Here is a 23,649-nt window from a genome sequence, read left to right as displayed (position 1 = left end):
TGGGCACTGTACTACTGTTGATGCAAATTAGAACTGCATTGACTTTTTAATCTGCTGGTTTATGTTTGTTTTATGGCCTGATTCTTCCTACCTAAATACAGAACTTGACATTATCAACTTTGAATCCACCCCCCCCCCCAGTTTGGGCTCAATTCTCCATCCTATCAGGGAGCTGTAGTGGTGAGCTTCCTGCATTGTCAGGGTTAGACTAGATGACTCTGAAGTTTCCTTCCAGCTCTATAATTCTTTATAAACATGATTATTCTGTGGTCATTATAAACTGCTCGATGTGCTGCTCAGCTTCCCCATTGATACATTAAATGGCTATTTGGCTCATAATTTGGCAGGCTTTAAGATGTTAGCAAAGTTTGAGCTAGGATATCATTTGAAGGTGGGAATAAGCAAGCCCCCTCTATAGATTCAACACAAGTTGGTGACTGAGATGACTTGCAACTGGCAGAGAAGTTCAGCAGTGAAGTTGGCCGTTGGCTGTGGCAAGAGCAACAGAGCAACAAAGGCAGAGCAAAAGATGTCCATCAGCCATCCCAAGGTCTCGGGCTACAAGAAGATGAAAAGACATAAAGAATTCTGCTTCTGTGATATCTGAGCCAAGGAACCCACCCATGGGAAATCATATTGGACTGACCAGCAAGAAGAGCTAGCATGATCCTATGCAGAAATGAGACAGCTGTCTGAGGATTCTGTATCCAGAAATATTAGGTACTGGGAAAGTTTAAGCCTCTCTTTCAAAAGCTACTGAATGATTTCAGGTCTCCGCAAACAAATTTATGTGCTTTTACTTTCTTCTTCTTAAAGAAAGTTTTAAAAAAAATATTTTTATTGAGTTTTACCAGTTTGAATTCAAACATTGTACATCAACATCACCATTCAGGATTCCCTGAATCCCTTGACTCTCCTCCGCTCTTCCACGGTTACCATTATCAATCTTTTTTTCAACTGCCTCCCTTATTTTCTCTATTTTTAAAAACAAAAAATATTTTACCGTAGTTCTTCATATATTGCAAGCATTACTCAAATCCTGCCATCTTAAAGAAAGTTTAATTAGGCTAATTGACAATAATACACAGCATAGGCACCAACTCCATGGGGCTGAGGACACCTCAGCGCCCCCAAGTTTGTGGGGACGGGGCTGAGCCTCCCCAATATTGAGGGGCCAGGTCTCACCAGGCCACCCCACTGCAGGCCTCACGGCCTCCTCCCGAATTGCATGATGAGCCCCCTCAATTTCAGGCAGAACTCAGCACCTCTGATACACAGCTTTAGATCAAGTCCCCCCCCCAAAAAAAACCCCAAGGCTGGCTTCAGGTGCATTCACACAGGTGTTTTGTTTGATTCAGGGAGATTTCAACATGTGGGTAGGATTTGGGCTAGTTTTGAAATGAAAGAAACAGCAACGTTTTCCAGCTTTACACCCACAGAAGACCGGACAGAGCCTCACAGACAAAATTAGGACCCTGCCAGGTCAAGTAGGGCCATAAGCCAGAGGTTGTCCATAATTTTTATAAATTATAAGATTTCAAGAACTAGCAAAGTTGTTTGCCATTTCAGTCTTTGAGCTCATAGAGCAGAGTGCTGTCTTCTTTTCAACACTCTCATTCCTGTACTGACGGATGGCAAACAAAAAATGAGTGCGACAATGGTTTGGTTCTAGGCTCAGCGTAAGTCACACACTGTCACAATATGTAGGGGTAACATTCCCTTGAATTGGCAGCCACACTAGCTGAAGGGAGAAGCCCTTCTTTTAAGATCCTCCCTGCATCTCTGCAAGAATGTTCAGAGAATTTAATCTGAGTTTTGAATGCTTAATTGGCCATGTGGCAAGAAGAAGCTTTTCCTTCTCTGAGTTAACAACTGTGTTCCTCTGAACCTTTTGTTTCAGAGGCCAAAGGAACATTCAGAACAAGGAAATCCTGAATAGGAAACTAAATGTCACCATAGGAAAGAGCAGAAAAATCTGCCAAGAAGTCTAAACTGGATTTACTATCATGACTGATAATTGTCAAGAAGATACAAAACTGCAGTGCTTACTGCATATTGACCAATTGTAAGTAGGACACCTCGCTTTCAGAGAGCTGGATAAACTATATTTTGTTTAATTTTAATTAATCCCATCAAGGAAATATTCTGTCCCCAAATTACATGCAGAACAAGTTGAAATGCCAGTTAACCTAATCAGGGATTCTGCTTATGGTACTGAATAAAGTAGTGAAATAGCAATGAAGCAGGCAAAGGCTACCAATACTGAGCCATTTCTTACTCATAGTTTGGCCACTGCAGGAACACATGATTTGTATTGTACCCCTCGTTTTCTAGAAAAATAGCCCTGGTTGGACCCACTACTGGTCTCATCTGCTCAATCTGCCGGAGCCTGTCTTCACATGCAGGGGAAGTCCCAAACTCACTGAGCATTTGAGACCCATCGGCTACCCTTACCTGGTTTAGCCAGCCAGTCAAATTCATTCCTGGAGTATGACCGCTGTCACATGCTGACAGCTTCTAGGAGCCACAGGTAAGAGCTGGGTGCAAGGTGGGGACCAAAGGTGAACAAACTACCCCAAAAGAAGCACAATGTGTGTCCCCCACCCGAGGTACTACCCCTCCCCTAACACCCCATACACCCCGAAAGAAACAGTATTGTCTGTTTTAAAGACTGATCACCTTTTTCATCTCCGTTTTCTCAAAATCCAGCCCAATAGCTAACTGGTTAAGTTGCTTGAAAGTGGGCTAAAGAATAATGCTATTATAATTGCCTGGGCCTTCTCCACAGAAGGGTTTCTACCAGTAATTATCCTGAGGCCTCCTTATCCTTATTTAAGCATTGCTGCTGTTTCAATGCTTGGAAATAGTTACTGACCAAAAAACATTGACAGAGCTGCGTTCCTGGCTCCAGCGCAAACCCCTTTGACTTAGCTGTGGGATTTTGTGTGAATACGACTGGCGTACGTGAGCATTTCTAAGCCTCATAATTATATATCATCAGTATTGCATAACATTTGCCCAAATGAGATCATTTTACCAATTAGGACATCACTGGGGAATGTCTCAGCTAAACTTTTTTGCTGTTATTATTATTTTATAATAACAAATTACACAGCACAATAAAGATAAAATCAATGGTTATGAGAGGGAGAGTTTTAAAAACCAAACGGGAGTCTGCCTGAAAAAAATAAAAGCAAAAGCAAAATAAATTGCATTCAGTATAATTTGAATAATCAAAAAATAATTTAACTAATCTGACTAATTTGTAATCTTGAACACTTGGATTTGGCCATTGGCAACCTCTTCATTATGCTGGAACAGGAATGGAGAGAGAAGGCTTTGTTATACTTCATAACATTCATAGAATCAGAATTGTAGAGCTGAAAGGGATCAGAAATTGTTTTCTGGACATGGACTCATGATAGGGTTCCACTGCAGTTCTAGGAAATGAGAAAGTTGTAGATTCCTCATACAATATTTGGTTCAACTAGTCAATTTGGAACTACTTGCTGGAGAAGCAGTGGATCTAGAAGAAAGCAACAGAATCCAACTCTTACCTTGTGAGTGAAATGATCTGGTTTCTGGATCACCTTACATGATAAGGGACCATAGTATTGGATACTATCCAATAGATTTTGTCGTCTCTTTTCAAAGAAAAAAAGAGAGGCCTCTGTGCACACTTTTAGAGCCTGAAAGCCTGATCTGAAAAGCTGAAAAATGTAATATAAAGTATAGCTCAAACACGGCTTGCCTTAAGTCATGTCATTTACATGATGAAAATCTACTATTCTGATGTTATTGGTTTTTGTGTTTTTTTAAAAGAAAATATCTTTTATTGATGTAAAGCAAAAACAAAAAAAAAATTGCAGCAAGAGGCAATTTAATGGAGCCAGGAATTTTATTGAAAGATGCAGATCCCCTGGGCTTGTCTGGAAAATAAGAAACATGTTCAGAGATGATGCGTCCTGCAGGCCTTTGAGGTTCACAAGAGAAGGTCTACCAGGAGGTTTGTCTAGACTGAGAGTTAACCTTCTCGTTTGAAATGAGGAAAATAGCACCAGCATTTTGCTTATGAATGCATAAAGTGTTCTGTGTTTGATTAAGGATGTTGGGTGGGTGGGTGTTTTTAGCTCAGCGACACCACAGAGTGTTGTACTGTCAAAGAGGAGTACTGTCAAATATGTACAGAAAATAAACAGGAGATGTAATGCAGCAAATGACCTCTAAACATATGAGAGGGTTTAACAACCCTTGGCGTCTTCTTTCCAGAATCCGAGAAACTTTGATATATTTTTTTAAAAATACAGTTACAAAGGTTGCAGGCCACCCCCGATCTCTGCCGAGTGGTAGCAAACTTCCAGGGGGTTCCAGATACTTACTCAGGGTCTTGTTTCCATTGGGAATCAAGGTGTGGCAAAGGCTGCTGGGTCTTTAAGAAATATCGTTTATTAACACATATTTACACTGGAAGTTTTCAATGGAGGGAGTGCAGAGTTTACAGCATTTACATTCACATCTCAAGAGGGGCTTGGTCTCCACAGCTGTGCAGCATCAGATTCCAACACATCTCTGTACCTCTGTCCCAGGCTGACCTCAGGCTGACCTCTGACCCTCAGTCCCTGCATGGAGCCTTGGCTCCACCCTTCTCCATCCCAAGAACCTTTGCAGAAAACAACTTTTCCCACCTCTGTCTGCTGGCACCCCTTATCCAGAACATTTTTCAAAAAGGCCCAATTTTCCTGAAGGACATCTCTTGTATCCTCCCCCTCATTGGCAGAGAATCTTTTGTCCTGATGATGGTTTTCACTGATGTGTTAATGCAGTGGTTCTCAAAAAACTTTCTCCGGGGCACACGTTTCAGAGTAAAAATTGGCTCACACCTAATTTTTAATTGATAAGAAATACGTTAGAAAACTAAAAGAAACAGCTCCTAGCAGCACTTGATTTATGACACATAACACAGCTACTTTGTAATAAAATCATGGGGCATCTAGAAAGTATCAAACAATGCAGCTACATAGGAACATGAGTCATTCCCAAAATATAATATTGATTGTCCTTGAATCTTCCTGGCACACTTGCCATCCTCTCCTGCCACACCCTCTGAGAACCACTGTGCTAATGACTTGCTTCCAGCACCTTTTGTCATTTTTAGTACCGCTGCAGCAGGAAGGTAAATGGTGTGCTGTTGCACCAGAAGTGGTTTAGTTATGCTGGCCACATGAACTGGAAAGCTGTCTGTGGACAAACGCCAGCTCCCTCAGCCTGAAAGCGACATGAGCACTGCACCACATGGTCGCCTTTGACTGGACTTAAGCATCCAGGGGTCCATTATCTTTACCTTTACCTATCCCAGGTAAGGCCCTGGCCCAGCATCTTCCCTTCAATACTCCAAATACCAGCTAAATTCTACCCCTTTATTAATTTCTAATATTCACTATGTCCAGCAGTTATGGGTTCCCTTGCACCCGTAAACTCTGTTACTCTAGATCTGTAACAATACTATTGGAAGATTTTTTTTTCCCCTCCCTTGGTTTCCAGATATACTCACTGATCCGGTTTGCATGACTTAGTAAACCAAACTATGGTTTCCTGGGATTTGGCTTAGCACAGGGAAAAGGCAGGAATAAGATGTCCTCAGTTCAGTATATATTTAGGTTTAGTTTCAGTAGCAGCTGAGGGCTAGAGGGTTTTCAGAGCAACTGCCCTCCATTACTGTACAATCTCTTGAATAATAAGCATTCCATCTGAATCCAACTTTAGGCAAAGTTTCACCAGCTTTTGGTTTCATTGTTTGCAATATGAACCTCTTTTGCACAGATCTCATACCCTCCAGCATTTCTCCAATGAAAATAGGGACATCCTGTTTAATGCTGATGGTGGTAATTTTATTATTTATTCCACTTACCTTATACCCTTTATAGCCTTACTAAAATCAAGATACACTATGTCCACAGCATTTCCCTGATCCACCAAGTTTGCAATTCCATTTAAAAAAAAAATCAGATTGGTCTGGCATGACTTATTTTTGAGAAACCCATGCTGGGTCTTAGTAATCACAGCATCCTTTTCTGTTGAATACCAGGACCTTCCCTGGTGTTGATGTCAGGTTCATCGGTTGATAGTTACCTGAGTCTTCCTCCCCCCCCCCTTTTTGAAGATGGGGACAACATTTGCCCGCCTCCAGTCAGTAGTGATCTCAGCTGTTCTTTAAAATAATGCATTTAAAGAAAACAAGAGAGGGTCAGCCAAACAATTTTATTTTTGTGCGCCTTTGTTCAGCACTTCTTTGTTTACATGGCTCTGTATGTAATTGTGTGAGTCTTGATAAAATCATACAAACATTTAGCAGGACCACACCTTGCTCGCCTGGTCCCTGAGTAGTTGCTAGCAGCTCCCCCAAACTCTTTCTTCTGCACTTTGGCCTAAATGCCAGGAAACAAACCCAATAGGCAATAAAACACAATGGCAATTATCATTTTTGCAACCTGTTTCTCCCCAAACAAATGCTCTGTAGAAGAAAAGAACCGCTGAAGCCTTTTAATGAACTGTTTGAACAAACAATGGCTGGGGCCCAGGTGCTTGATCTAACGGGGATGCAAACTCACCAGGCAGCCTTTGCTGGGTGTTTGTTTCCTCTTGCAATTTGTACAGCTGCAGAGGGAGCAAGGGAGAAACAGGCTCCATCAGGAAGCACTGGCTGTGGGGTGGAGGAATACTACTGTATGTAGCATCTGGGCCAGAGGTACAGCATCCAAAGCAGCTGCTCAAAAATCCAAATGGTCCCACAAACTTTAAAAGGTTGGTGACCCTCACCCTGTTCATTTCAATGGGATTTCTACTGACCAGGTACATTGCTAGGTTCTTAAAGGTCACAGGGCACAATTTGTATGCTATTATCTATGTATCGATGACTCTGGGAAATTTTGTCGGCGGATGCTGAGGTCTCACCGTGCCCATCTGTCCAATAAGCAAAGTCCAGAAGAATTAAATGGAGGTCTGCTTCAGAAGACCAAGGGCTCAGGACCCATAAGCCAACACCTAACAATTTCCCAGCTATCAGTGCAGAAAGAATGGGGCTGGTTTGCTCTGTTTCATATCATGAGCATTGTTTTTATTTTGTAAAGTGTTGGAACAAGTTTATAAGTTGAAATAAAACATAAGTGTTAGCAACAGGCCTCTTCATTTTTCTTTTCTCCCTCCCTCTTTTCTCTTCTTGTCAGTAGTACTTCAAAAGAATGTAAGCTCTGGTGCTCTGAAACATTCTCTTGTATGTGTGTTTTATGGATTTTCCACTCTCTGATACTTCTCAGCTGAGATCAGGCCACCTAATAGGTTTTGGGAATTGACAGCATTCTGATGCAAGAAACAGACAGAATAAAGTTCAAAGGAGAAAATATGCTTCTTTGCTGCTTATTCATGTGTTTTTAAAAATAGGATGTCTGCATTGTATAGCATCAGCATGAATAGGATGACCCCGCCTGCTTAATGAATCAGAATGGTGCAAGGTCTTTTTTGGATGAAGTAGGGGAAAGAAGGCTACCTTTTTTGCATTAAAAACATCCATTAGAATACCAGGACCACACATACTCTCTCTCTTCAAAATACCTTGTAATGGTTATAGGGGTTGCTTGTGCATAAGTTGCCGCCACTCCTGGCTAGGTTGCCTGGGTAAACCTTTTCTGTCTGGACAGCCCTTCACTTCGTGGCTGTTTCAGTCGCTAGCAGAATCCGTCAGTGGGCGTTTCTTGAACTTCTTCCAGCAAAGAAGTTCTTTGACGCCAAGTCTCCGCCTACTCTCCCTGCGCGGAAGTCTTCTGCACAGGGAGGGTGTGGGCAGCGGAAGACCCGTGCTCTCCCCGCTGGTCTCCGGCGAGGAGTCCTGGAGCTCCCTCTCCGATTCCCCCATCTGCCCCCCTTCACCCCTGGTGTTACGCTGATTTCCTTCCCCAGCAGATGGGCTGCCTCTCTCCCTGCTGGGCCCCTCTCCAGCATCGCTCTGGAGCCTTGCCTCCGCCTCTGGCTCTGATGGCAGTTCCCTGACATATCTCAACTTCAAATCAATCAGTAATCAGAACATGGAAACCTCCTGCTTGCATCCCATTCTGGCACTCAGAAGCAAGGCATGCCTTTCTCTATATATGATTAAGAGAGTCATGGAATCGTGATTTGGCTTTAGGTGATATTTGGTTTTCAGGCAGTAGTGGCTAGTCCACTGCAGATGTGCCTGGAGGAAGCAGATTACCTAGATCCTGTTTCTGGTTTCAGGCCCTGGAACAGTTTTAACCCTAGAACAGCCTTGGTCGCCCTGATTGGTCACCTTTACTGGGAGAGAAACAGGAGGAATGTCACGCTGTTGGTTCTCCTGAATGTCTCAGCTGCTTTTGATACCATTGACCATGGCGTCTTTCTGGAACAACTGAGAGTTGGAGGAACTGTATTGCAGTGGCTCCACTTCTACCTGCAGGATGGCTACCACAAAGTAGCACTAGGGAACGGTTGCTAAGCCCCATGGCTTTGGGGCTGTGAAGTCCTGAAGGGGTCTGTTCTGTCTCCCAAGCTATTCAACTTCTATATGAAACTATTGGGAACTGTCATCTGGGCATGTAGAGCACAATGCCATCAGTATATTGATGACGCACAACTCTATCTCTCCATTCCATCTGAATCATGAGAGGCCATGAATATGTTGGACTGGATGGAAGTAGTCAACAAACTGACACCAAAAAGATGGAGGAGGCACTGTAAGTGCTGGTGTTGTATCTGGAAAGTAGGTGGGTTACCTGCTCTGGGAGAAGTTGTGCTACCCCTGCCACTGGAGTCCCAAGTGGCTTCTGTGGCTAGAAGTGTTTATGCCCAGCTTAGGCTATTTTGCCAGCCATGACCACCCCTGGAATGGGATAGACTGGCCTCAGTAGCCCATACTCCAGTGAGTCTGGTGAGAGGGTCTGCCCAATGGGCCATGTAGGCTTTCCTTATGTCCTTACATTGTAGACTGGGGCAACAGTGCAGAAGTTGGGCATACTGTAGATATTGGAATAGTTAGCAGCACCAGCCTACACAAGTGTATACCTTCTTCCCCTGATGTTGGCTGGATACAAAGGGCACAATTGTGCGCTGAGCCTCTGTATGGGAATGTGCAGATTCTGTTCAGCCCTTCAAGTTTGTTTTGAGTGGCTAAGTTAAGCATCCATTCATGGGTGGGTAGGAAAAGCCTGAGGCTACAGATTATCATGATGTTTTCTAATTGGGACCAAGTTAAAATAGATCTAAATCCCTAGCGCAGACAAAATATGCTCTCATACTTAGTGTCGGATAATAATTATGGTTTCTCATAAAAGCTGCTAATGACAGCTTGCTGTTTTGTGACCCAAGGGAGCATCTACTTTGAGTTGTTTCATGCACATTGCCTAAACAGCTCCAAAGAGACCACCACAATGTTGGGCTGTCTCCTGGCACAGGGAAGTTCTTTTGCTCCATCTGCCTACTAGCATTAAAAAAGAAAGAGGAAAGCATGCAATACGAATGGACAGCCTCCCACCTGCTTTCAGCCAGCCTTTCTCCCTCTCAACTTCTTCCTCTAGTAATGTTTCTCACTTCCTTCAAATCCTTCTTTGGGACAAGTTGTGTGTTACTGGGATAATGCATCACCAATTTCTGCCCTGGCATGGCTGGATGGCTCTCAGTTCAGTTTGGTAATGTCTTTAGGAATGAATGGTGTCAATTAGCAACTGATTTGAATGCTGCTCAATCCAAACATGTCATTCCACTTAAGGCTTGGCAACAGTGAGATCAAAGCATGCCATCACTTATTTAAGGTAGCGGGTGGTGCTGTGGTCTAAACCACTGAGCCTCTTGGGCTTCCTGATTGGAAGGTTGGCGGTTCGAATCTGCATGACGGGGTGAGCTCCCGTTGCTCTGTTCCAGCTTCTGCCAACCTAGCCGTTCGAAAGCACACCAGTGCAAGTAGATAAATAGATACCACTGTGGCAGGAAGGTAAACGGCGTTTCCGTGCACTCTGGCTTCCGTCACAGTGTTCCGTTGCACCAGAAGTGATTTAGTCATGCTGGCCACATGACCCGGAAAGCTATCTGTGAACAAACACTGGCTTCCTCAGCCTGAAAGGCGAGATGAGTTCCGTACCCCATAGTCACCTTTGACCGGACTTAACCATCCAGAGGTCTTTTACCTTTACCTTTGCCTATTACTTATTTAATAGTATATGCTGCCATCTGATAAAATATCAGGGTGTGATCAATGATAAAGCACCGTTAAAAACAATACAAATAATAATTTTAGTGTTTATTTCACCCAGTCTATGTGTCTCCTTTCTCCAGACGCTACAGGAGCCCCTAAAAGGTGGTTTCCATGTGTTTCCGGTATCATATTTCTCAGCTTTCTCCACTTCCCCAAGAAATAAAATGTCTAAGGGCATTGCTACAGTGTTTCACTTCCTTAGGTTGGGAGTGCAATGGAGATGTCATATCTTTTAAATATCTGTTTTATGAGCATATAAGCAGAACAAAGTGATCTTCTGCAGCAGGCAGCAAAAAACACTGAGCCTGAGTCAGATCCCCGAAGCAATGGTGTGGACTTCCACAAATCTCTGGCTTCCAGGCCAATTAAACTCCTTTCTTTATCTCTCTCTCTTTCCCTTCCTCCCTCCCTCAACCCTCCCTCCCTTCCTCTCTTTGCCCAAATTCTAAGAATAATCCGGCTACAGCTGGCATCCAGTGGTGAAGCTGCATGCTCCGGCACCAGGGGCGGAGAGCAGGCGGGGCGGGGCTGCTGCGCATCCCAGGGGCATGGCACACCGCCCACGGGGGCGTGGTGTGCACCCCAGAGGTGTGGCATGCCACCCGCAGGGGTGTGGCGCACAGTGTGGGGGGCGTGGCGCGTGTCCACGGGCTGCCGTGATGGTACCCCCCTCTCCGATGGTGCCAAGGGTGGTGCGTTCCCCCCGCCCCTCCGTTCCTGACATGAAATAATAATAATAATAATAATAATAATAATAATAATAATAATAATAATTTATTTATACCCCGCCCATCTGGCTGGGTTTCCCCAGCCACTCTGGGCGGCTTCCAAAAGAATATTAAAATATTAAAATACTGTGATACATCAAACATTAAAAGCTTCCCTAAATAGCATTTCATATTTGGCTGTCGACAGCCTCTGTGAATTTTTTGTTTATTACCACCTGTCAAAATTTAGATATGCAAGAGATGCTAATAAACCTAAAGTGTTTGAATTCCTAATTTCCAACTACTTGTAGCAGCTGAATTCCCAATGCTGAGCCAGTATATTTCACATTCCACCATTTTGCAAAAGGTGATTTCAGCTCTGTCCTGGAGGAAGTGGCCCATCCCTGGAGTACAGGTGTGCGAAAGCTTTGGCCCATCAAGTGTTACTGAACTACAACTCCCACCAGCCCCAGCCAGCATGACCAATGGCTAGGGATGACAGAAGTTGTAGTTCAGCAGTGTCTGGAAGTCCCAAGGTTGCCCATACCTGCTGTAGTATTTATTAACGAATGTGAATGTGTTGCAGATTTCCAATGCTTCTCCAGTGCCTGGTTCAAGTGTTCATGAAACACATGGCCTCTGCCCCAGAAGAGCCATTTCCCTGTGTTAGAGATGCATAGGGTTGCCAACAGTAATTATTATTATTATTATTATTATTATTATTATTATTATTATTATTATTTCTATATCCCGCCCATCTGTTTTAGGACCAGCTTTTTCTGGGTGTAGTCATATAGCACAATCACTGTACGTAAAATAAGGTTGTAGGAACTAAATTTATGACTGCAATATCACATGCTTTCCCTGCCTTTCTGTTGATTTATTTTCAACTCTATCATTCCAGGAAGCTGTGTGGTGCAATAACCCCTATGTCTGTGGGTGGGGAACCCATAAAATAATTCACCACTACCGTATTTCCATTCTAGAATGGGTGGAGGGTGTTACTATAAATAGGTGGGGGAAAGCAACTTCTCTTATTTCTCACGTCCGTAGGTTTTATTGTCAAGCGATGAGGGGAAAACAATGATGGATGTGGAGGACTTTCCTGTGAATAAAATGGAGAGAAAGACGGGGAGAAAGACAAATATATAGAGAGATTGAACTCTTGAATTAAAACCATGTGATTTCGTCCTTACTTGAATCCACCATTATGGGAGAGCGTTCCAGGCCTATGTGACAGCAAATACATTCAAGAGGGAGTCTTTTAATCCCCTGAAAATATTTGCTCCAACTGCTATGATGGCCTTGGAAAGGCTGCAATGGAAGCATCTCCTATGGCATGGGAGACTGTGATGGGGAATGAATTGAGGGTGCATGTATGCATGTATGTATGCCCCACCCACTGCTAGCTCTAGCCACGCCCACTGGCATGTGACTCCTGCCTGCCCTTCCATCACTTCATGTGACCCTCCGGGGGGGGGGGATTGTTGCTCACCCCCTCCTATGCAATTCTTCTGAGCCCCTGTGGTTTCTCCCACAAATAAACCCTATAGAGTGGGTGGTGATTGTAGTTCAGACTTCCCCACAAGCATCATCAACATTACAAAGAGAAAAAAGAACTTTACTATTACTATTACTATTACTATTATTTATTAAATTTGTATACCACCCTTCATCCACAGACCTTAGGGTGGTTCACAACATAAAATTACTATATAAAATCCACAAAATGCATAGTACAATTAAGAACAACAAACCACAACACCCTCCCACAACACATTTAAAAGGGTATCAGATGATAATCAGGCGAAGATATAGCTGAAGAGGAACATTTTTTTCTCGCACCTAAAGGTGCCAGGTGAACCTCCCTGGGGAAAGCATTCCACAAACGGGGGGCCACTGCAGAAAAGGCCTGCTCTCATACCCTCCAACATTTCACTGATGAAAATAGAGACGTCCCATTCCATAATGTTAATTTTACTATTTATACCCCACACATCTTATTAGGTTGCCCCAGTATTTTGGGCAGCTTCCAAAGTATATAAAAACATAATAAAACATTAAACATTTAAAAAACTGGTTTGCCTTCAGACTGCTCGGGGGTTGGATAACTCCATACCCTCCAACATTTCCCCAATGAAAATAGGGACATTCTAAGGAAATGCATCTTAAGACAGCATCTTAAAAAGCAGAGACATCACCTTGCCAACAAAGGTCCGTATAGTGAAAGCTACGGTTTTCCCAGTAGTGATGTATGGAAGTGAGAGATGGACCATAAAGAAGGCTGATCGCCGAAAAATTGATGCTTTTGAAGTATGGTGCTGGAGGAGACTCTTGAGAGTCCCATGGACTGCAAGAAGATCAAACCTATCCATTCTTAAGGAAATCAGCCCTGAGTGCTCACTGGAAGGACAGATCATGAAGCTGAGGCGCCAATACTTTGGCCACCTCATGAGAAGAGAAGACTCCCTGGAAAAGACCCTGATGTTGGAAAAGATGGAGGGCACAAGGAGAAGGGGATGACAGAGGATGAGAAGGTTGGACGGTGTTCTTGAAGCTACCAGCATGAGTTTGACCAAACTGCGGGAGGCAGTAGAAGACAGGAGTGCCTGGCGTGCTCTGGTCCATGGGGTCATGAAGAGTCGGACATGACTAAACGACTAAACAACAACAACAAGGAAATGCGGGACATTCTGGAATCAAATCAGAAACTGGGACGGCTTCTCTAAATTAGGGATGTCCCTGAAAAATAGGGAAGCTTGGAGGGTATTCTTTGTTGCCACCCTCCAGACCTCTCATGGAGGAGGCACATGAGGAAGGGCTTCAGAGGATGATCTCAGGGTCTGCATAGGTTCACTTTTCTGCTCTGTAATATAAGGAGGGGCATTCTAAAATCCCTAGTGGGTTTCTTATATTCTTTTGCAGAATCCTAGACCAATAGTCTTTTCTATGGTGTTTGAAACAAGAATATCAGAACTAAGCAGCCAAGCCTCAGCAGAGAGTCAGAATGGTGTGACCGTGTTTGAGCACCAGAAAGGTCATGCTTTCATAGCATCGGTCACTTCCTTTCACAGTACAATATGATTGTGAATGTGGAGGAAAATGTTTATTATCCTGTTGTATATTCCCACCTCTTCCTCCCTCTTTTTCTCTTTGTGTGCTTTTTGAATATAGCATAAAGTAGCAAGGTAGAAAAGCCATAAATTAAAAAAAAGAGAGAGGAAGGGATCTGTTTCCTGCATTGTTAACTTTGAACTATGTGTCTGCTTCATAAAATGAATGTGCATTTCAGAAGCCCTGGGAAAAGGTCAGCAGATACTTCAGGGGTTGAAATGCTTATTTGCACTGAATCACTTTTTGCCGTATGTCGCTGCCTTTTGCTGAAGGGAGAGACAGGAAACTGTCTATATGGAAGATAAGAAAGTGGGAATAGGATGGAGCAGGTTACAGAGATTTTAGGGTGTAGAGATTTCTGGAGCTTAAATATTACAGAATGTATTGAGGAAATATTTATAAGCAGGCTAGGAAGGTCAGAAGGTTTAGACTGAAGCTGCAATTTTATACACACTCAATGGGGAGCAAGTTCCATTGCATTCTGTGCGACTACCGTTTGAAGTGAACAGGGATAGGATTGCACTGTTTATTTAGAACTTAAAACAATCCACTAAAACACACTAAGGACCATTTTAAAAAAGTTATCACCTACCACATCTAATGAGGCTAAGGAAGGCCTGAGTAGAAATTTACAACATACATAGAAAAGAACTGTACACAAATAAAGACACTCACGGGACTTAAATAGACCTCATAATCATTCATTTTGAATTTAAGAACATTGAACAAATATATTACAACAATTGAAGGATGTATATTTAATGAAATTTTGAATAGTATTATTCCATAGTATTAAGTACACATAGAATGTAAACATGACAAATGCGTAAATATAAAGAAAATATAGAGAAACTAGAAGGAGGAGGGAGGGAAGTACAAACTTGTTTAGAGTTAAAGTATTAAGGTTAAAAGGAATAAGGTATGTATTATGTATTATGATGGTGAGATTTGTAAAATCTGTTAAACCAATAAAATCAATAAAGATGATTTTTTAAAAAAGGGAAGGCCTGAGTAAGCAGGTACGTTTTTAAAAATTGATGACATATCAGTGCCTACTGGATTTCCAGGAGGTGACTGTACCACAAAGTAGGTGCTACCACATAGAGAGTAAGATCTGTGCTTTTATTATGTATGCTTTTATATAAGAATTTGGAAGTGCAAGATGCTGGTCAGCAACATATTTTGTTTTATATAATGGCTTACTATATATTCATAACATTGTTCTTTATATTTTCTTATTGATGTTGATTTATCATGGATGAATTTGGTGTGGTAATAAATGCTGTTATGTAAATATTAATAACTCCACAATTATGTTTTGTTGAACATAAGTATGCACTTTATCATTCTGCACATTACCTACTAATGTAATTTTGAAAAAATGATGATTATTATTATAAAAAAAATCATAGAAAGGCAGCCTGGATAGTTACCACAACAATTTTATCTCCCTACCTTAATGTTGGAGCCATTTTTGAGAATACTGTATAAGATAACCTATTTAACAAACAAAAGTTGCCATATATTTGGGGGGAGGGAGGTGATCCATAATAGTATTTTTTTCTCCATTATAGTAACACAGTAGAGAGAAGGTGGGATATAAATGTAATAAAAATAATATGTAATTAAACAACCTGCAGCTAACACTACTATTACTCCTTTTATAACTTTCATCTCACACTGATCAACTTTTTTTTTACTTAAATGGGAGTAAGAGAATTTCATTGTAATAATGACATTCTTTCTCTCCCTCCCTCCCTCCCTCCCTCTCTCTCTCTCTCTCGCCACACACACACACACACACACACAATTCATGCAAAAAATTGCAGAATAAGAATTTTTTTAAAGTCCAAAAGTTGCTAGGAAAATAATTGCCTCGATGCCGTGAGCCGTGTTCTTGTGCCATGAAAAGAGCTGCAAGGTTCAGCCATTTTGATTCCCTTCTCATTTACTCAGTTGTTTTCAACCAGTGTGCCGTGGCACCCTTGCTGTTGTTGTTTAGTCGTTTAGTCGTGTCCGACTCTTCGTGACACCATGGACCAGAGCACGCCAGGCACTTCTGTCCTCCACTGCCTCCCGCAGTTTGATCAAACTCATGCTGGTAGCTTCAAGAACACCATCCAACCATCTCATCTTCTGTCGTCCCCTTCTCCTTGTGCCCTCCATCTTTCCCAACATCAGGGTCTTTTCCAGGGAGTCTTCTCTTCTCATGAGGTGGCCAAAGTATTGGAGCCTCAGCTTCATGATCTGTCCTTCCAGTGAGCACTCAGGGCTGATTTCCTTAAGAACGGAGAGGTTTGATCTTCTTGCAGTCCATGGGACTCTCAAGAGTCTCCTCCAGCACCCTGGGGTGCCTTGAATGATGGTCAGGGGGGCCACACTGGCCTCTGTCCCTCCTTCCTTACCTGTCTCCTCTGATGCCCTCTTGCATCTCTGCCTCCCAAAGGCTTGCACAGCTGTTTGTTGCAACAGCCCTGGGTACAGGCTCCCCAGGCAAATTGTGCCTCTGGGGCTGGATAGGGGGTGCTTGCCAGGTCCCTGTGGGGCAATGTGAGGAGGCACCTCTCTTTGGGGAAAGGGGGGTGCGCAGCTCAGAGACCAGGGTGTTCGAAAAAGGGTGAGAGGCTGCCAGCTCTGCAGGCAAGGGGTGACATAACTGGGCTCCTGAGCCCCACAGGGGTGCTGCAGAAAGAATGTACAGTGGTACCTCAGGTTACATATGCTTCAGGTTACATACGCTTCAGGTTACATACACTTCAGGTTACAGACTCCACTAACCCAGAAATAGTGCTTCAGGTTAAGAACTTTGCTTCAGGATGAGATCAAAAATCATGCTCTGGTGGTGCGGCGGCAGCAGGAGGCCCCAATAGCTAAAGTGGTGCTTCAGGTTAAGAACAGTTTCAGGTTAGGAACGGACCTCCGGAACGAATTAAGAACTTAACCCGAGGTACCACTGTAGTTGGTCAAGGGAGCCATGGACTCAAAAAAGTTGAAAACTTCTGATTTACTGAAACACTTCAGCGAAACTGCTCTGATAAATAGTGCCATTAGATTCCATGATTGCCTTCCATTGGGGCAGTTCCCAAGGGGCTCTGCCATTAGAGAATGAGAATGAAAAGCCTGCAATGGTATCATTGTCAAACAAGAAAGCTAAATGAGGTCAGCCAATGAAGCAGCAACAGGGATCTTTTGGAGGATGAGTGATCATCACTAACCATATGAATGGGAAGCAGAGAGAAAAAGACAAGCTTGACCTTTCTGTCAGACCCTGAAGCAGCCATACACACAGAAAAGCATGGTCACCAGAGGAGAAAAAAGTCAGACACCATTGTAACTCCAAAGTCATTAAACACAGACAAACACAAAACAAAAGTGCTTATAAGTATCTCTTCTCTACCAAATGGAGAGTAAAGCAAAGATTTGCTCAGGGCTGGTCCAAGTTAAATTTGCAACTCTTGAACCTTCACATATGGCACACCTTTATCTGCCTTCCAGGGCAGACTCAAAGAAACAGGGATAGATCGCTCAGTTGGTAGTACATGAGACTCTTAATCTCAAGGTTGTGGGTTCAAGCCCCACATTGGGCAAAATACTCCTGCAACTCTACAATTCTATGATTCTAACAAAAATAAAGGTTTATAACATATCTGTGATTCTGACCCAAAGGCACAAGTAGCAATCAAATACTCATATCAGAGTTAACTGCACTTTTTCAACCTTTGTGACATCTTTCCTTTTCTCTCTGCTTATTTACTAAATCTTCAGCAGCTTGCATGTATTCTTGGTTGAAGAAATTTGGGGTACAGGTTGCAAGTGATATTTTCAGGTATAGTAATCCCTCATTTTACCAGGGGTGGTAGCTCCAAGGGTTATGATGCATATACATGAAAATTGTGTATAGTCAGACCCTTGGAGCTGTCCCACAGGTAGCAGGTTAGTGCCAAAAGCTTAAAACGGGTATAGGCAAACTCGGCCCTCCAGATGTTTTGAGACTACAATTCCCATCATCCTTGACCACTGGGCTTGTTAGCTAGGGATGATGGGAGTTGTAGTCCCATAACATCTGGAGGGCCAGGTTTGACCATGCCTGGCTTAAAAGCTCTTTTCATGCTGGGTCCACTTGGCTTGCCTTCTGGGCAAGGCTTGCTCACTGCATCAGCTCTGGAAGGCTAGGGGTGATTGCACAGGATTGCACAGGAACTTGGATTGTTCCATTATGAGATCTCACAAGAGTATCCCAGAGCCTTCCAGAGCTGGTGCTTGCCCGGCAAGCAAGTGGGAGATCTTGAAAGTTCTTTTCACACTGAGTAACCCCAAGAGGACTCTGCACAAAAAGAGCTTTTCAGCTCTCCTCTCCACCTTGCTTGGGATTTGACTTGAGCAATTTCAGCCAGCTCACCTTAAACTGCATGTGGTTGGAATCATGCAAATCAAATGTGCTTAAGATGAGGGATTACTGTACAGTGAATATTTGCAGCGGATATTTTCTCAGTCAATCTCCTTACAGTGTAAGGCTTACATTAGGCGTAATAACCTAATCTGGATCAGGAGAACAGTGCTAGATCAGGGCCTTGTGGCTGCTTTTTCTTCAAAATAATAGTGATAGTGATAGTTACCACTCTTTTAAAAGTGTGATTAATGTAACATGTAGTTTGGACCTGAGGGTTCTCTATTCAAACCAGAGCCAGGCCTTCCAGAGAGATGACCACTTCAAGTAGCAGATACTGAGGGATGTGGAGTGGACAAGGCTCTGTGTGCTATATGACCAGCCCGTCTCTGCACTCCCTAAGCTAGCCTGCTGCCCTCAGGTGCGGTGGAGGACACAACTCCATTGTCAGTATTGAAATAAGACTCAGTTGCTAGTCTGGTCAGCATTTGTGTGTGGAATGTGAAAAAGTGCCACCTTGTCCTTTGCCTCAGGCAACAAAATGTCTTGAACTGGCCCAGTGGTGGCTGGAATCCAATGAGACTGGTAGGGTGGAATGCAGGGAGCTGAAACAGTAGATATAACCAGAGCCAATAACAGGCAGAACCAACTAATTCTGGTTTTGTCACCATCCTCCTGCCTGCTGAGTTCTACAAGGGCAACATCAAGACTAAGGAAGAGGACACTAGCAGACGGTGTTGCCCCTTGTCTGGTTGTAAGAAAGATAGTGGGCAGGTGGGGGCTGGCTGAGGGCAGACCAAGGTTGGTGGGGCAGTGCCCTGTTTGCTCTAATGGACCACCCTCCAAGAAGAGTTCCCTAGCCCCTCTTGAAGAACTACAGTTCCCAGGGCTCCCTGTGGCCAAAGTGAACCTGTTTTCAGTGATTTTATGCTAAAGGAAATATGCAGAAAGAAGACAGAGCTCCAAGGACAATTAGCTCCCATCAGCCATTGGCCATGGTAGCAGGGGCAGATGGGAGTTGGAGTCCAACAACACTTGGAGGCAGTGGTGTAGTGTGGGTTGTCAGCACCCGGGGCAAGGCAAGTAATTTGCGCCCCCTAACCCGTGGATTTGCGCCCCCTAACCCGTGGATTTGCGCCCCCTAACCCATGGATTTGCCCTAACCCCAGATGTTGCGCCCGGTGCGGCCCGCCCCCCCTGCACCCCCCACGCTACGCCACTGCTTGGAGGGCCCCCAGCATGGGGAAAGCATGGAATTAAAAAAAAATTGTCTGTGACTTTTAGAAAGCGAGATGTGAATGAGTGAGAGACAGATGGTGACATCTTTAAGAGTAAGCTACGTTTCTGCTGTTGCCAATGCAGGAAGGGGGGGCCTTTTTATGCACCATCTCCAGTGAATCTAGATGGTTGGAAATGTTTCAGTGATACTGAAGCTGCAACTTTGACCTGAGGCATTAAAAAAACCCAAAAAACAGCAGATGGAAACAACCCACAATCTTCTCAGAAAGGCATATTCCAATTAATCCACAGTCATCACACATACAAATGTTTCTCAGAAAACTTTTTTTTCCAGTTTCTGATTCTATTTTGGGTTTTAGAAACTCTTTGGGGTTTCTTTTGTGCCTTTTCCCCAAAGTCTGAACTCCTCCACTTTTTCATGCTGTCATTTTACAAAATGCTTAAATCCTTTCTGGGATGGAAAGCTAGAGTCTGGCTCCAGTAGATGCTTTGTTTCCAGATCCATTTAAAACACACACACACACACACACACACACACACACACACACACACACACCTACCTCTTTGGGATTCTGATTTTAGCGACTTTTAATGGAATTGTTTCTGTGCTTCTTCCCCTTTGTGATGTCGGATTTTCAGTGTGTGTGTGTGTGTGTGTTTCTCTGTGTTACAATCAGTGATACATAATAGCAAGGCTGCCCCTTAAATATTTGCCTGCAAAAATGTGGCCTGTGCTTGAAAAAGTGGTTTGGCACCAAGCAGACATTTCTCAATATTCATTTACCAGATGGATCAACTTGTTCAATGCAACAGAAAAAGTTAGTAAACTGTGTGGAATGCTCTTAAAATACATTGCATTGTTTACTAGATTCCTCGTTAACCGTATGTCTTATGGTATTTTATAATAAAGTATTCTTTAAAATATTTTTGTTTTAGTCTGTAATATTTCCTAACAATAACAAAAAGAGCTGCAAATGCATTTCTACAATATCACTATGGAAAAATGTGCTCAAGTGTTTCCATAAATCAAATGTAGCACTTTGGCATTAGCTCTGAGGCAGTAAATTTAGAAAATTAGGACCAGATGAGTTTAAAATAGAAACTTACATAACTTTTCACCAAGATACATTTTTATATATTTGTGTGTGTGTGTGTGTGTGTGTGTGTGAGAGAGAGAGAGAGAGAGAGAGAGAGAGAGAGAGAGAATGTGTGTGCATAGAATTAATCAAATTTTACTTTCACTAAAATATTTTGGAAACTATCTGAATCCTATTTGATCATTAAGGAGAATCTTCTAGGATTTCTTTGGCCCACCAGCTAACGGGCACCAACACAAAGATCAAATTGTTCAAACTTACGTTAAATCGTTTTATAAGCAAATTATGCACACATTGCCCATCTTTTTCTCGAAGAAAACAAAACAAAGTTCCTGTCGAAAAATTGACTGGTGTTCTGTGGTTTTCAACAGTGGGAGAGGGATCTCTGCTACTGAAGTACAGTCCATCTGGAAGTTTGAATCTGAAGCTTTTGAACTTGACTCTGTGGAGTGACACTGCTGTCTCCCTTTCACCTCCATTTTCCTGGAAGCAGCAGCAGAAAGTGCAGACCTAACTGGTTCCCGGAAGAAACAAAACAATCATCCATTTCCTTTCCAACACACCAGAGCCCACCTATGAAGCAAGGTGAGGTGACCAACCTCAGGCAGCAGAATCCACAAGGGCAGCAGATCCCAATCTAGATCTTTATTCCTCCCTTGTTCCTGATGTTCCTCCCAACATTCCAACTAGTCTCTGACACCAACTGCCTCTCTCTTCTGGAATCCTTCCCACAGTTCTATCTAGAGATATCAGGAACTGAAACTAGGACCTTTGGCACGCAAGGCCTTGTCCTCTGCTACTGAGCTATTGTCCTTCCCGGTGAGCTACGGTGAGCATTGAAGGACAATTCTATCAAATGGTATTAGCCATGAGACTTCCTTGTTCCCAGGTAGAGCACCTCTGAGTACCAGGTGCTGGAGGCAACCACAGGGATGGCCATCACCGTTATCCTCTCCCCATAAACTTCCAGAGGGACCTGGCTGGCAGATATTGGAAGCTTGAATGTGGACTTTGACTGTCTCCCACAAGGCAGGTCTTCTATTCCCATTCTAATTCATTCCTGGTTGTGGGCGTTCACCATTTCTGCTTCTTCTTTTTTAACCGTGGGTGTTTCAAAAAAACGCCTCCACCCAAAAGTAGTCAAACAGAGCATGAATTGAGTCTTTTCATGCATTGTTCCACAAGGACTGTATCACAGTAGCCCCATTGTTCTGCCCTTTTAGAAGTCAGATTTCCCAATGATTTGGATGGTGATGGAGGAAATTAGGACGCTCTCCCCAGGGTGGACAAGGGGGAGAGAGTGAAGCCTGGGGAAGGGGCAAGAAAAATAATACATTGGGGGCTGCATCAAAGGTACATGCGACTAAAGAGACACTAAAAAATGCCACATGTTTTTGAGACTATTGCTCCGCTTCTGTTATGGGCACAAATATCACTCTTTCTTTTCCTCTGGCACAAGTGGGAGGTTTGGCATTCTCAGTTTGACTGCTGGAGCACATCTACAAGGAAGAAGCATTCAGCACAGAAGTCGACGGCAAGTTGGCTTTGTTTCAGAAATGAAAGAATCTTTTAAAGTGTCATTAGAAGCAATAAGCTCCAGCACACCACATCCTCCCATTCCATTCCTCCTGCTCTCTTCCCCACATAGCTCAGATTCCTCCTTGACTCCCAACAACAATGGCTTGTGCCCGAGTGGGCCCAGCAGAGACACTGGACCCGCAGTTTAGGAGACGTCTATCTTCTTGGTTCTGACTGTTCAACTCATACAATGATCTGGAAAAAAGAGGTGCAGGAGAGAATGTACCTTCCACAATGTTGACTGGAAACCACTGTATGTAACATGATCACCCATCTTTCTTCTTGTTGTTGGATGTTAGGAATTTGCTTATTTATCCATCTAGAATTAGAGCAGGGAACTATGTGTCACACAACAGCACAAAATAGGAAATTGGGTTTCTTCCACTAGAGCTGATGGTCATTTGGGACATCTATTTAAATTGTTCTGAGTGGGGAGGGTCACACTCTCTCCTCTGCTTCTCTCTCCCACTGCCACTTTCTCTTGGCACAGAGTCAATGGGGGGGGAAGTGTGTATGATCATAGCATTAAAACAGATATGGGACTCAGCTAAAGGTAAAGGGACCCCTGACCATTCGGTCCAGTCGTGACCGACTCTGGGGTTGCGGCGCTCATCTCGCTTTATTGGCCGAGGGAGCCGGCGTACAGCTTTCGGGTCATGTGGCCAGCATGACTAAGCCCTTTGGCGAACCAGAGCAGCGCACGGAAACGCCGTATACAGTGGTGCCCCGCAAGACGAATGCCTCGCAAAACGAAAAACGCGCAAGACGAAAGGGTTTTTCGGTTTTTACGTCGCTTCGCAAGACGATTTTCCCTATGGGCTTGCTTCGCAAGATGAAACGTCTTGCGAGTTCTTGCGAGTTTGTTTCCTTTTTCTTAAAGCCGCTAAGCCGCTAAGTTGTTAATAGCCGCTAAGCCGCTAATAGCCGTGCTTCGCAAGAGGAAAAAACCGCAAGACGAAGAGACTCGTGGAACGGATTAATTTCGTCTTGCGAGGCACCACTGTACCTTCCCGCCAGAGCGGTACCTATTTCCTTTGACGTGCTTTTGAACTGCTAGGTTGGCAGGAGCAGGGACCAAGCTACAGGAGCTCACCCCGTTGCGGGGATTCGAACCGCCGGCCTTCTGATCGGCAAGTCCTAGGCTCTGTGGTTTAACCAACAGCGCCACCCGCGTCCTGGGACTCAGCTACACAGCTGCAAATAAAGTGTTTTAAATGTGTTGTAAAGTGCAATATACAAATATGACTCTAGATGGTAAAGTGAGCTATG

At 43.6% G+C, this 23,649-nt stretch overlaps 1 protein-coding gene and 2 long non-coding RNA genes across 4 annotated transcripts in view; 2 read left to right on the top strand and 1 right to left on the bottom strand.

The window, feature by feature from the left end:
* Nucleotides 1-369: 369 nt before the first annotated feature.
* On the top strand, nt 370-4,082 carry LOC310767273. Its single transcript, XR_014550827.1, has 3 exons — nt 370-720; nt 1,901-2,065; nt 3,909-4,082. It is a non-coding gene; the product is annotated as an uncharacterized lncRNA (long non-coding RNA).
* Nucleotides 4,083-11,884: 7,802 nt separating this feature from the next.
* LOC310767186 lies at nt 11,885-21,855 on the bottom strand. 2 transcript variants are annotated; one of them, XR_014550679.1, is made up of 3 exons: nt 21,402-21,855; nt 21,064-21,316; nt 11,885-12,070 (listed from the first exon to the last, which is right to left on the bottom strand). It is a non-coding gene; the product is annotated as an uncharacterized lncRNA (long non-coding RNA). The 2 variants fall into 2 exon arrangements; XR_014550680.1 differs by having other exon boundaries at nt 21,096-21,316; nt 21,402-21,852.
* A 600-nt stretch (nt 21,856-22,455) lies between these two features.
* The window catches only part of NEDD9 (neural precursor cell expressed, developmentally down-regulated 9), a 69,677-nt gene continuing 68,483 nt past the window's right edge, over nt 22,456-23,649 (top strand). Inside the window, exon 1 of the mRNA XM_083623772.1 lies at nt 22,456-22,633. The gene's annotated coding sequence lies outside the window, so the exon portion shown is untranslated. The remainder of the gene's footprint in view (nt 22,634-23,649) is intronic.

The sequence above is a fragment of the Podarcis filfolensis genome, assembly GCF_964270895.1.
Source record: "Podarcis filfolensis genome assembly, chromosome: 7".
Lineage (NCBI taxonomy): Eukaryota > Metazoa > Chordata > Lepidosauria > Squamata > Lacertidae > Podarcis > Podarcis filfolensis.
Note: the sequence above shows the minus strand (reverse complement) of the source record. Positions and strands in the feature narration are given on the sequence as shown.